This window comes from Oncorhynchus mykiss, chromosome 17 (genome assembly GCF_013265735.2).
Source record: "Oncorhynchus mykiss isolate Arlee chromosome 17, USDA_OmykA_1.1, whole genome shotgun sequence".
Lineage (NCBI taxonomy): Eukaryota > Metazoa > Chordata > Actinopteri > Salmoniformes > Salmonidae > Oncorhynchus > Oncorhynchus mykiss.
In genome coordinates this window covers 26,750,902-26,763,507 of record NC_048581.1, presented here as the reverse complement: position 1 = coordinate 26,763,507, position 12,606 = coordinate 26,750,902, and the positions used below count along the sequence as shown (strand labels likewise).

General features: G+C 40.7%; 1 protein-coding gene across 7 annotated transcripts in view; it reads right to left on the bottom strand.

Moving 5' to 3' along the window:
- Positions 1 to 5,067, bottom strand: part of LOC110493561 (hemicentin-1) — a 41,570-nt gene extending 36,503 nt beyond the window's left edge. For all 7 annotated transcript variants that reach the window (XR_005036891.1, XR_005036892.1, XR_005036893.1 and 4 more), the window contains exon 1: positions 4,869 to 5,067. The gene's annotated coding sequence lies outside the window, so the exon portion shown is untranslated. The remainder of the gene's footprint in view (positions 1 to 4,868) is intronic.
- Positions 5,068 to 12,606: the final 7,539 nt, after the last annotated feature.

Sequence of the window (12,606 nt, the reverse complement as noted above, 5' to 3'; positions counted from 1 at the left end):
TCCTATGCTCTCACGGCCTTACTTTGGTTTCCTGTCCTATACAATAGACAATGCATTTGACCAGAATGGCAAATGCACTCTAAGTGTATCTTTCTCTTGTGGTACAGTATTATGTTTCTCCCTATATGTACATCTTTCTCCCACATGAGCTATTTCGACTTTGTAAGATTTCTGTTTCTTACACCAGTCAGCAGTGCTTCTTGCGAGAGAAGGTTCTCAGCTTTAAAATGGATTAAAACCCACCTTAGGACAACAATGGTTGATGACAGGTTAAGTCACCTCGGAATCCTCAGTGTTGAGTCAAGGTGAGTACGCTCCCTCAACATGGATGAGTTTGTGAAACATTTTGCCAGTTCTCACCAGAACCGCAAAATTATGCTGTTTTAAATCTACCTCGGATAATTTGGCACTTAGATGGTCCCTCTGGTCATGATTAAATCCTGCACTGTGTACTAGCTAGTACACTGACATTCTAAAATGATAAATCCAAAGGGTATCATGTCACAGAGATTTCATTTGGTCCTGATTAGGCCAATTCCAAAACGTGTCTTTGATATTAGTTAACATAATATATATTAGCATAAATATGATACTGCACGTTTGTAATATTGATGGAAACCAAAATGATTTTCATTTTTCAAGTCCATTTCTGCTTGATACCTGGTATGTCAAATTGCAGTGTGTTTTTTTGTAAATTTCCTTTTTTGTAAATAAACTATGCAATTTATTTAACACAAATGCTATCTTATCTCCTTGGTGCTTTATTTTCTGAAAATATTTTGGATGTTTAACCTCTCTGCGCACAGAACCCGGTAGGTAGCGGGATGAAATTCGACAACATACGGTGATCGCTACATAAATAGTCATATTAAACATTCATGAAAATACAAGTGTCTCACATGTTTCGAAAGCCTAGAATCTTGCTAATCCAACTGCGTTGTCAGATTTAAAAAAGGATTTACTGCGAAATAATACGATGCGATTATCTGAGGATAGAGCCCCATAAAAAAACAACTATTTCAACCAGCACAGGCGTAACAAAATCAAACTGCAATAAAATAAATTGTTTACCTTTGACGATCTTCCTCTGTTTGCAATCCCAATGCTCATTGTTACACAATGAATGTTTTTTTGTTTGATAAAATCCATTTTTATAGCCTAACACGAAACATTTTGTGAACCGCTTGTGTCGTGAATTCCGTCTCATTCAATTTTCGACGACACATTCGAGGTAAATACACACACAGAACGTGACTTTTCCAGTCATGTTTGGTTTCATTGCAATCAACTGGTTTGTTTGTAACACAACCAAACCTGATGGGTCATTTCGCGGGACATATTGACTGAAAGAAACCGATTTGAAGACAACAAGTAATGACATCATTGTGCACCAATGATTTGCCCGCTGTTTCGTTGATTGACTGTATTTCAACCCAATGACCACTGATCGTCTTGAAATCTAGCTGGGTAGATAGCCAATGAGCTGAGGTAAACGGCAATATGTAATGTTTATGTGTTGGAAGACCAACCAATGTAGTAAACTCCGGCGTAAAGAGGTTCATTCGCCATTGACGATTCATACCGGAAGGAGCAACGCATGTCGCGCACAGCATTGTTTTGGTAAAGCGCCTATTCCGCTGTTTATATATCAATCAGTATGGCGACTAAGTCAGGAAAAGCTCAATCTAAGTCTAGATATACAGATGTACACACAATTTTAGAAGAAATTGATCGAGTACGATTAATTTAGCGATTCCCAAATGGAGGAATATTTTTTGAATGGAGAGGACATTGTTTTGGACTGGTAAGTTCTTCTCATGCTAATGCCGTTGTTTGAAATGAATAATATAAAATATTATTTGTGAAATGAAATAGCCTATTTGACGCTGTTGAGGGGAGGGCAGGCCCACAACAATGGCCAAAGTGAAATGGAGACAGTAGATACAGCTGGTCTGTCATAATATAATAGAGACAGTAGATCTAGCTGAAATGTCATAATATAAATGAGACAGTAGATCTAGCAGGTCTATAATAATATATTCAACCTTATGTTCCCTGTACTCTACATATATATGTTTATTATACCTGTTGATACAGGGCTCATATGTGAAACTATTCTAAATTAACATTTTCTTTCACAGTGACACTGACTCCGAATGGGAGCCCCCAGTGCCAAGGTGTCCATCCCCCACTGAAGCTGGTTCATCCAGCTCCTGCCACAAGTGGTGTTCATCTGCCCAAATGTATTTCTTCAGGCATGTACAGTGTGTGTGTGAGTGAGTGAGTGAGTGAGTGAGTGAGTGAGTGAGTGAGTGAGTGAGTGAGTGAGTGAGTGAGTGAGTGAGTGAGTGAGTGAGTGAGTGAGTGAGTGAGTGAGTGAGTGAGTGAGAGAGAGAGAGAGAGATTGAGCTGCAGTTCTGAGGTAGAGACACTGACTATTCATAGTATGTTGAAGTAACCCTTTTGGACCACACTATCTGTCACATTGAAGAACTCTGGGTGAAGTGAATTATCACTTCTACCTCTAACCAGAAATCATAGGATTCATTCATGCTCCTTAGACGCCAGGTTAGGGTTACACACGCATTTTCTGTCATGGTCTATGGACCTCCTGAAGCAGCCTTGGCCACACCATGTAGAAAACTCTAGTTCCGCCACTGTTTGTAAAGTCATGGAAATTTGTTTCATAATTGTTGTTAACGTAATTCATGAAAGCACACATTTAAATATGATCAATCAATTAAAAAACAACTTATCAGCCATTATCGGATTGACCCTTCATTGCATGTCTGTGGTGCTGTGTGTGTGCCAGTGTGAGTGGTCCATTGCCCGAGGAGAGAGAGCGAGACATTTCAGCAGCAGGTATAACATAATGACAGATTAACTAGATCACCAATTTAAAACATAACTGCTACAAGTTATCTCGCTAGTTAACTATAGCTATCTAAGCATTAATTCCGTTGTTGCCTTTCCACCTGCACTAAAGAGCCTAAATAGATCTGCACTGTTGGAAAATGGGAATTCTCCTCTATTAAACAGTAGCCATGTAATTGCGACAACGTAAAACAATATTTGAAGAATAGCCTAATTGACGAATAACTTGCTGTGCATAGATCTCAACCGAAACATGAATATTTATGCCGTATATATAAACATGTCTAGTTGAATACCTTTGAAGTAGCCTACCTTATCCATTTGATCCCTGATTTATTGAATGAGGGAATTATTTTATAAAGACAAAAGTATTTGGTTGTAATGTTAAAAAAGCCAGGAGCTCTCCAGATGGAGGGTTAACCACATGTTGACATGTGATTGACAGTGCAGTTCTATGCGGGGGGCTAAGTGCCTTGATCAAGGACACAACGGCAGGAGGTGGTAGGTCTACATGGGATCAGACACAGCAGCTTTCCAGTGTCAATATTTCTTATTTTTTCATGTAGGCTATAATAATAGTCTTGGAAATTTGGTTAAAATTCATGGAGAAATCATGGGAAATGTGTATAAACCGTTAACAGTGAATGATCAGAGGTCTCTATCGCATAATGTAATTTGTGAATTTCAGTGAACATAGTCTAATGGACCGACTTGTAAAAAGACAGCTCCTGCACTTCTTCCATCCCAAGTCAACCATTGGTCTTAACTCAGTTCAGTGTGAATAAGAGCCTCACATAGGCAACTGCCCCCTATTAAGCTATCTATTTGTCACCTCCCACTTGGATTGTCAACATGCCTGTTTCAACTATTTCTTCGGCAGACAAATGCAATAAAATGTGAACATTATACAAATAGACAAAAGAGCATAACACTCACTGAAGGAAACACATTCTATTATTAAGGAAACAATGTGTGGGAGAATTCATTAAAGTTGCCACCAAAGCTGTTGGAGTTATTCTCCCTCACAATATCCTCATTGCTTCTAGAGCCAATGCAGCTGAAGAATAGGGATAAACAGCTGCAATGGGAGAATAAGGGATTTTCTTTTCTCCCTAGTGAGGGCTACTGGAGGGACCTTTCACAGAAAAATGCATAAAATAGGCCTACGGATGCTAAAATGTATGCAATAATCGAGAAACAAATGTGCAGTACCCTCCTCTTCAATTGTTTGTTTTAGCAGTCTTTGTACTCCACCTGGTCTTTGATAGTATATATTTTTTTTAAATATATATAGAGTGTACTGCCTTGCACCTTTGCGTTCCCAGATGGTTGTGATGCAATTATCAATTCCTTTTTTAATAAATGAGACATTGTATGGGTGTAATATTAATAGAAAAATACATTTAGCAGTAGAATCCCAGTAGAGCTCGGGTAAAGGGGAAGTAAAGGAGAAGGAAGTTCTATAACTATAATTCAGTTTATGGACTCGGCATTTCACCTGGTTGTGGTTTGGGGACAAAAACGAACAAGCAATTCCATATAGTATACTTGACATGTGGAGAAAGCGCCAAAATGTATGATAACACAAAAGGACTCCGAACTTTCTCTTTTACTATGCAAATAGATAAGAGGTGGTGTAGCCTGTTCGACTAGGGAAACTCCACCATGTATTTTGAGGGTAGCCCAAAGCAAAGAAACATTACTAGTAACGGTACCTCACAAATCTAACCCTCGTGAAACATAGCCTAACGTTACCCATAATGGTTTTGAGTAGCCACTGTCAGTTGCATATAACTCACAACAACCCGCATGCAGGCAACCTAGTTTTTCTCAGGGTCAACTTTTAAAAAGTTGCACATACGAATAATTGTGTCTCGAAGACACTAACATTTATTTTTCAAATGTATAAAACAAGATCAATAAGCAACAATTAAGAATATTTATTCAGAAAAACATAACATAGTCTACAGACACGGAAAACGTAAAAATCTTACCTCGCAAACAGTACAGGCTGTTGACGTTTAGAAGGTGTCGAAAGATCTGATAACGATCGCAAAATCGTCCGGCAACAGACTGTTTGGCTACTTTCGGTTTCGCTATTACTACGGTGACGTATCAATTATTGTACGTGACTTCAGTAAGTATTGACACCCCTTTAATTTCTTCGCATTTTGTTGTGTTACAGCCTGAATTTAAAATGGATCAAATCTGGGTTTTTTTGGGGGGGGGGGGGCACTGGCCAACAGGGCAGCAGGGTACTAGTAACCGAAAGGTTGCAAATTCAAATCACCCAGCTGACAAGGTACAAATCTGTCGTTCTGCCCCTGAACAGGCAGTTAACCCACTGTTCCTAGGCAATCATTGAAAATAAGAATTTGTTCTTAACTGACTTGCCTAGTTAAATAAATATTTTAAAAACACACAAATCACCATAATGTCAAAGTGGAATTATATTTTTCGAAATGTTGACCAATTTAAAAAAAATGAAAAGCTGAAATGTCTTGAGTCAATAAGTGTTCAACCCCTTTGTTAAGGCAAGCTTAAATACACCCAGGAGTAAAAATGTGCTTAACAAGTCACATAATAAATTGCATGGACTCACTCTGTGTGCACTGATACTGTTTAACTGAGGATGGATTAACAACATTGTAGTTAATCTCCACAATATTAACCTAATTGGCTGAGTGAAAAGAAGGAAGCCTGTACAGAATACAAAATATTCCAAAACATGAATCCTGTTTGCAACAAGGCACCAAAGTAATACTGCAAAAAATGTGGCAAAGCAATTCACTTTTTGTCGTGAATACAAAGTGTTATCTTTGGGCAAATCCAATACAACACATTACTTAGTACCACTCTCCATATTTTCAAGCATAGGGATGGCTTTATCATGTTATGGGTATGTTTGTAGTCGTTAAGGGCCGGATAGTTTTCAGGTTAAAAAAAATAATGGATTGGCGCTAAACACAGGCAAAATCCTAGAGGAAAACCTGGTTCACTCTGCTTTCAGAATGGCAATAATCTAAAACACAAGGCAAAATCTACACTGGAGTTGCTTACCAAAAAGACAATGAATGGACCTGAGTGGCCGAGTTGTAGTTTTGACTTAAATCTACTTGAAAATCTATGGCAAGACCTGAATTTTTTGGTCTAGCAAAGATCACATGGATTAGTAGCAACATTGTTGCGAAGCTTTGACATACAAACCATCGGATGGTCAGACAGTACACCGGCATGCCTGAAGACCACAGCTAAGATCTCGCTTGTTCTCTTTCTCTCTTTTTCTTCCCTCCATCGTTCCAGTGCTTTACCCTGCAACAGACTTTCTATTTTTCAAATGCACTTCCCATTGAAGTTCATTAGAGCTGGACTAATATTGCCCTGACAGAAGTATTTGGGTGGACATTTTAGTTAAAAGGGAGGTTGTTTGCAAGTTGTGTATTGTTATTTGAACTGAATTGAGGTGGGGTGTACTAACGACATGTGGCCAAGAAGATTGTGGACAATTTTAAGGCCTTTGTTGTGTCTATGAACATCCCCCACATTCATACCCTCTGCACTCCTCTACTGGGAGATAATGCATATTACTGCAAATCCTCTGTTGGTCACTGGGTTCTTTCCTGTATGAAGTTGCTGTTCAATTGCTTTGCTATTGTTATTATATGAGGTATTCTTGGTGGGGTTACCCCTGTGCTGTGATGTGGGTTTTATAGGGTGTGTATTCTCTTTTCTCTACACTGGCTATCTGGTAAACAGGCTACAATCTAGGCAGTCTCTTCTGCTGACGTGTGTGGGTCTGGTAGTGGTATTCTCTCTATTCTACTCTTTTCCTTTCGGCATGGTTAATACCTGCCTGGCGCCCGAACAAAATCTTTATCTTTAACCCTCTAATAAATACCGCTACAATTGTGCGTAAAATGTGATTGACATTCTGACTGGAAATAAATATTGCAATGCAACACCAGCCCTTTCCCTAGGTACCAATGTAGTACTTGCACAAAATATTCAGTCGCACCCAGGGCATTTTGCAGTTAATAAATCCCTTTCCTGCAGTCAAATAACCAAATCGCTATCTAGTGGCCTCTTGGGTGAAATATTATACAGATTTATCATAATTTCATTATTAAACAATTTATTACAAACGATAAATCTGGTGTTTAGTTGGCCAAAAGTTAAGAATGACCCAAATATACATTTTCACAAAGTCTGCTGCCTCAGTTTGTATGATGGCAATTTTCATAACATTATGGAGTATATGCAGAGTGATCAAATGAATTGCAAATCATTTCAAAGTCCCTCTTTGCCATGCAAATGAACTGAATCCCCAAAAACCATTTCCACTGCATTTCAGCCCTGCCACAAAAGGACCAGCTGACATCATGTCAGTGATTCTCTTGTTAACACAGGTGTGAGTGTTGACGAGGACAAGGCTGGAGATCCCTTAGTCATGCTGATTGAGTTCGAATAACAGACTGGAAGCTTCAAAAGGAGGGTGGTGCTTGGAATCATTGTTCTTCCTCTGTCAAGCATGGTTACCTGCAAGGAAACACGTGTCGTCATCATTGCTTTGCACAAAAAGGATTTCACAGGCAAGGATATTGCTGCCAGTAAGATTGCACCTAAATCAACCATTTATCGGATCATCAAGAACTTCAAGGAGAGCGGTTCAATTGTTGTGAAGAAGGCTTCAGGGTGCCCAAGAAAGTCCAGCAAGCGCCAGGACCGTCTCCTAAAGTTGATTCAGCTGCGGGATCGGGGCACCACCAGTACAGAGCTTGCTCGGGAATGGCAGCAGGCAGGTGTGAGTGCATCTGCATGCACAGTGAGGTGACGACTTTTGGAGGATGGCCTGGTGTCAAGAAGGGCAGCAAAGAAGCCACTTCTCTCCAGGTAAAACATCAGGGACAGACAGATATTCTGCAAAAGGTACAGGGATTGGACTGCTGAGGACTGGGGTAAAGTTGTTTTTTCTGAATCCCCTTTACGATTGTTTGGGGTATCCAGAAAAAAGCTTGTCCAGAGAAGACAAGGTGAACGCTACCATCAGTCCTGTCATGCCAACAGTAAAACATCCTGAGACCATTCATGTGTGGGGTTGCTTCTCAGCCAAGGAAGTGGGCTCACTCACAATTTTGCCTAAGAACACAGACATGAATAAAGAATGGTACCAACACATCCTCAGAGAGCAACTTCTCCCAACCATCCAGGAACAGTTTGGCGAACAATGCCTTTTCCAGCATGATGGAGCACCTTGCCATAAGGCAAAAGTGACTAAGTGGCTCGGGGAACAAAACATCGATATTTTGGGTCCATGGTCAGGAAACTCCCCAGACCTTAATCCCATTGAGAACTTGTGGTCAATCCTCAAGAGGCGGGTGGACAAACAAAACCCCTCAAATTCTGACAAACTCCAAGCATTGATTATGCAAGAATTTGGCTGCCATCAGGATGTGGCCCAGAAGTTAATTGACAGCATGCCAGGGCGGATTGCAGAGGTCTTGAAAAAGGGTCAACACTGCTAATATTGACTCTTTGCATCAATTTCATGCAATTGTCAATAAAAACCTTTGACACTTAGGAAATGGTTGTAATTATGCTGAAGTATTCCGTAGTAACATCTGACAAAAATATCTAAAGACACTGACAATTTTGTGGAAATTCAAATTTGTGTTATTCTCAACAGTGCATTTGGAAAGTATTCAGACCCCTTCCCTTTTTGCACATTTTGTTACTTTACAGCCTTATGCTAAGATTTGTTAAATAAATAATTTATCATCAATCTACACTCAATACCCCAAAATGACAAAGTGGAAACAGGTTTTTAGAAAGTGTTGCACATTTTATTTCTATATATGAAAACCTAAATATGTATTCATCCCCTTTGCTATCAGACTCGACATTGAGCTCAGGTGCATCCTGTTTCCATTGATCATCCTTGAGATGTTTCTACATCTTGATTGGAGACCACCTGTGGTAAATTAAATTGATTGGACATTATTTGGAAAAGCTCAAACCTGTCTATATAAGGTTCCACAGTTGACAGTGCATGTCAGAGAAAAAACAAAGCCATGAGGTCAAAGGAATTGTCCGCAGAGCTCCGAGACATGATTGTGTCAAGGCATAGATCTGGGGAAGGGTATCAAAACATTTATTCAGCATTGAAAGTCCCTAAGAACACAGTGGCCTCCATCATTCTTAAATCAAACATGTTTGAAACCACCAACACTCTTCCTAGAGCTGGCCGCTTGGCCAAACGGAGCAATCGGGGGAGAAGGGCCTTGGTAAGGGAGGTGACCAAGAACCCGATGGTCACTCTGACAGAGCTCTAGAGTTACTCTGTGGAGATGGAAAAACCTGCCAGAAGGACAACCATCTCTGCAGCGCTTCCCCAATCCGGCCTTTATGGTACTGGCCAGACGGAAGCCACTCCTCAGTAAAAATCATATGACAGCCTGCTAGGAGTTTGCCAAAAGGCACCTAAAGACTCTCAGACCATGAGAAACAAGATTCTCTGGTCTGATGAAAACAAGATGGAACTCTTTGGCCTGAATGCCAAGCGTCACGTCTGGAGGAAACTTGGCACAATCCCTATGGTGAAGCATCGTCAAATCAAATATTTTTTTATTTATAAAGCCCTTCTTACATCAGCTGATATCTCAAAGTGCTGTACAGAAACTCAGCCTAAAACTCCAAACGGCAAGCAATGCAGGTGTAGAAGCACTGTGACTAGGAAAAACTCATTAGAAAAGCCAAAACCTAGGAAGAAACCTAGAGGAACCAGGCTAAGAGGGGTGGCCAGTCCTCTTCTGGCTGTGCCGGGTGGAGATTATAACAGAACATGGCCAAGATGTTCAAATGTTCATAAATGACCAGCATGGTCAAATAATAATAACAATCACAGTAGTTGTACTGAGTAAAGTGTCTAAATACTTATGTAAATGTGATATGTCAGTTTTATATTTTTTGTATACATTTTCAAACATTTCAAAAAAAAAAAAACGTTTTGCTTTATCATTATGGGGTATGGTGTGTAGATTACGGGGGAAAAACAATTTAATCAATTTTAGAATAAGGCTGTAACGTAACAAATGTGGAAAAAGTCAAGGGGTCTGAATACGTTTCGAATGCGCTGTAAAGTATAATATTGAGATACATTTCAACTCTATATCTGACATGGTAGAGGTTTCTTTTTTTTAAAGCCCATAACCATGTGTGAGGTGTATATGTTTCTTTCATAGTAGATTTGTTTAATATTACCAATAAACACTCTGTGACCCTGATTTAGCCCAATGCAGTAAAAGGTTCATACATAGTATTATTAAATAGTCATTGTAAAGTATTGTGTTTTCGACTAACTACACAGCCAACTGCCTTATTCCCAAGAAGAAATAAAGTGACTTAGCCGTGTATGGTCAAAATTGACTTTCTAAATGTTCATTTTAATTTGTGCCAATATTAATGGAGACTTTTACAGTGATAAACCTGCATGTATTCAGATGAAAAAGTAACGGTCATGTAGCCCATCTTGACCCTTCAACATCTTCAGAACAGCACTTCAACATGTGAATTAATTTTAACGTAATTGGCGCGTTTGTGTAGACAGTGAACTACAGGTTTTTGAGCAGTTCGAACAAGAACTCTGGAAAATGTACCAAATTTTGGCAATACGTGTGAAATTTAGTTTCCGTATAAATATTCATATTTTTGTTCAGGATAAAGATTTTACTGAGTTAAAGTTTATATAAAGAAATCAGTCAAGTGAAATAAATTCATTAGGCCCTAATCTATGGATTTCACATGACTGGGCAGGGGTGCAAACATGGGTGGGCCCGGCCCACCCACACACTTGGCCCAGGCCCACCCACTTGGCAACCAGCCACCCACTGGGGAGACAGGCCCATCCAATCAGAATTAGTTTTTCCTTACAAAAGAGCTTTTTTATAGACCAGAAATACTTTTATATTTTTTTCAGTGTACAAAGGCTCCACCAAAAATATTTTGGCTGAGTCAGACTCGGAACAAACCAGGCGTACATTCAGTTTTTGCCAAACAATGAACCTGGCACAAAAGCAACAAATTCATATGTATCAAATGTTTATTTTTTCACAGATCAGAGCTTTTGCCATTGGCACCAGATGGAGTGAGGGACAACTTACACCTCATGCCCTTTGGCCAGCAGGGCTGTGACTATAGCACTACAGGACTGTTTTGCTAGCACAGACTATGTTCCGGGATTCATCCGATGGCATTGAGGAGTATACCACCTCAGTCACAATGCAATTAGTTTAAATCAGCTGTATTTGCTAGGGATGGATGGGGGGGGGGGGGGGGGGGGGGGGAGTGTGATACCAATCAGGCCTCCGAGGACTGGAATTGCCCAGGCCTGCCTTAGACGAACCATCAAACAGGCAAAGCGTTAATACAAGACTAAGCTTAAATCCTACTACACCGGCTCTGAGGCTTGTCGGATGTGATAGGGCTTGCAAACTATTATGGACTACAAAGGGAAACCCAGACGCGAGCTGCCCAGTGACGCAAGCCTACCGGACAGGCAAAATACCTTTTATGCTCACTTTGAGGCAAGCAACGCTAACGCATGCATGAGCGAACCAGCTTTTCCGGACAACTGTGTGATCATGCTTTCTGTAGCCGATGTAAGTAAGACCTTGTAAATGTTGACCTGTTTAAAGGCTGTAGGGCCAGACGGATTACCAGGACGTGTACTTTGAACATACGTGTACCAACAGGCAAGTGTCTTCACTGACATTTTCAACCTCTCCCTGACCGAGTCTAATACCTACATGTTTCAAGCAGACCACAATAGTCCTTGTGCCTAAGAATGCCAAGGTAACCTGCCTAAATTACCGCCCCGTAGCACTCACATCCGTAGCCATGAAGTGTTTTGAAAAGCTGGTTATGGCTCACATCAACATCATCATCCCGGAAACCCTAGACCCACTCCAATTCGCATACTGCCCCTGCAGATCCACAGATGACGCAATCGCAATTGCACTTCCTGACGGGCTGCCCCCAGGTGGTAAGGGTAGGCAATAACACATCTACCACGCTGATCTTCTACACGATGGCCCCTCGGGTGCATGCTTAGTCCCCACCTGAGGCCAAGCACAACTCCAACACCATCAAGTTTGCTGACGAAACAACGGTGGTAGGCCTGATCACTGACAATGACGAGACAGCCTATAGGGAGGTGGTCAGAGACCTGGCAGTGTTGTGCCAGGACAACAACCTCTCCCTCAAAGTGAGCAAGGAAAAGGAGCTGATCATGGACTAAAGGAAAAAGGAGGGCCGAACACGCCCCCATTCACATCAACGGGGCTGTAGTTGAGCGGTTAGAGAGTTTCAAGTTCCTTGGTTTCCACATCACCAACAAACTATCAAGGTCCAAACTCACCAAGACAGTCCTGAAGAGGGCGCGACGACGCCTATTCCTCCGCAGGAGACTGAAAAGAGTTTATTTAGTAAATATTTTCTTAACTCTTAAAACTGCATTGTTGATTTAAGGGCTTGTAAGTAAGCATTTCACAATAAGGTCTACATCTGTTTTCAGCGCATGTGACATAAAATTTGATTTTGATGCCAGAGGCTTGGATCAGATACATAACACTTACCCCCTCTTTTTTTGTTGAATATTCCTATCAAAACAATGGACTCTGGGAGGGAGGAGAAGAAGAGGAGGACGGGACGAAATTCCTGGGTTCAGATATATACGGG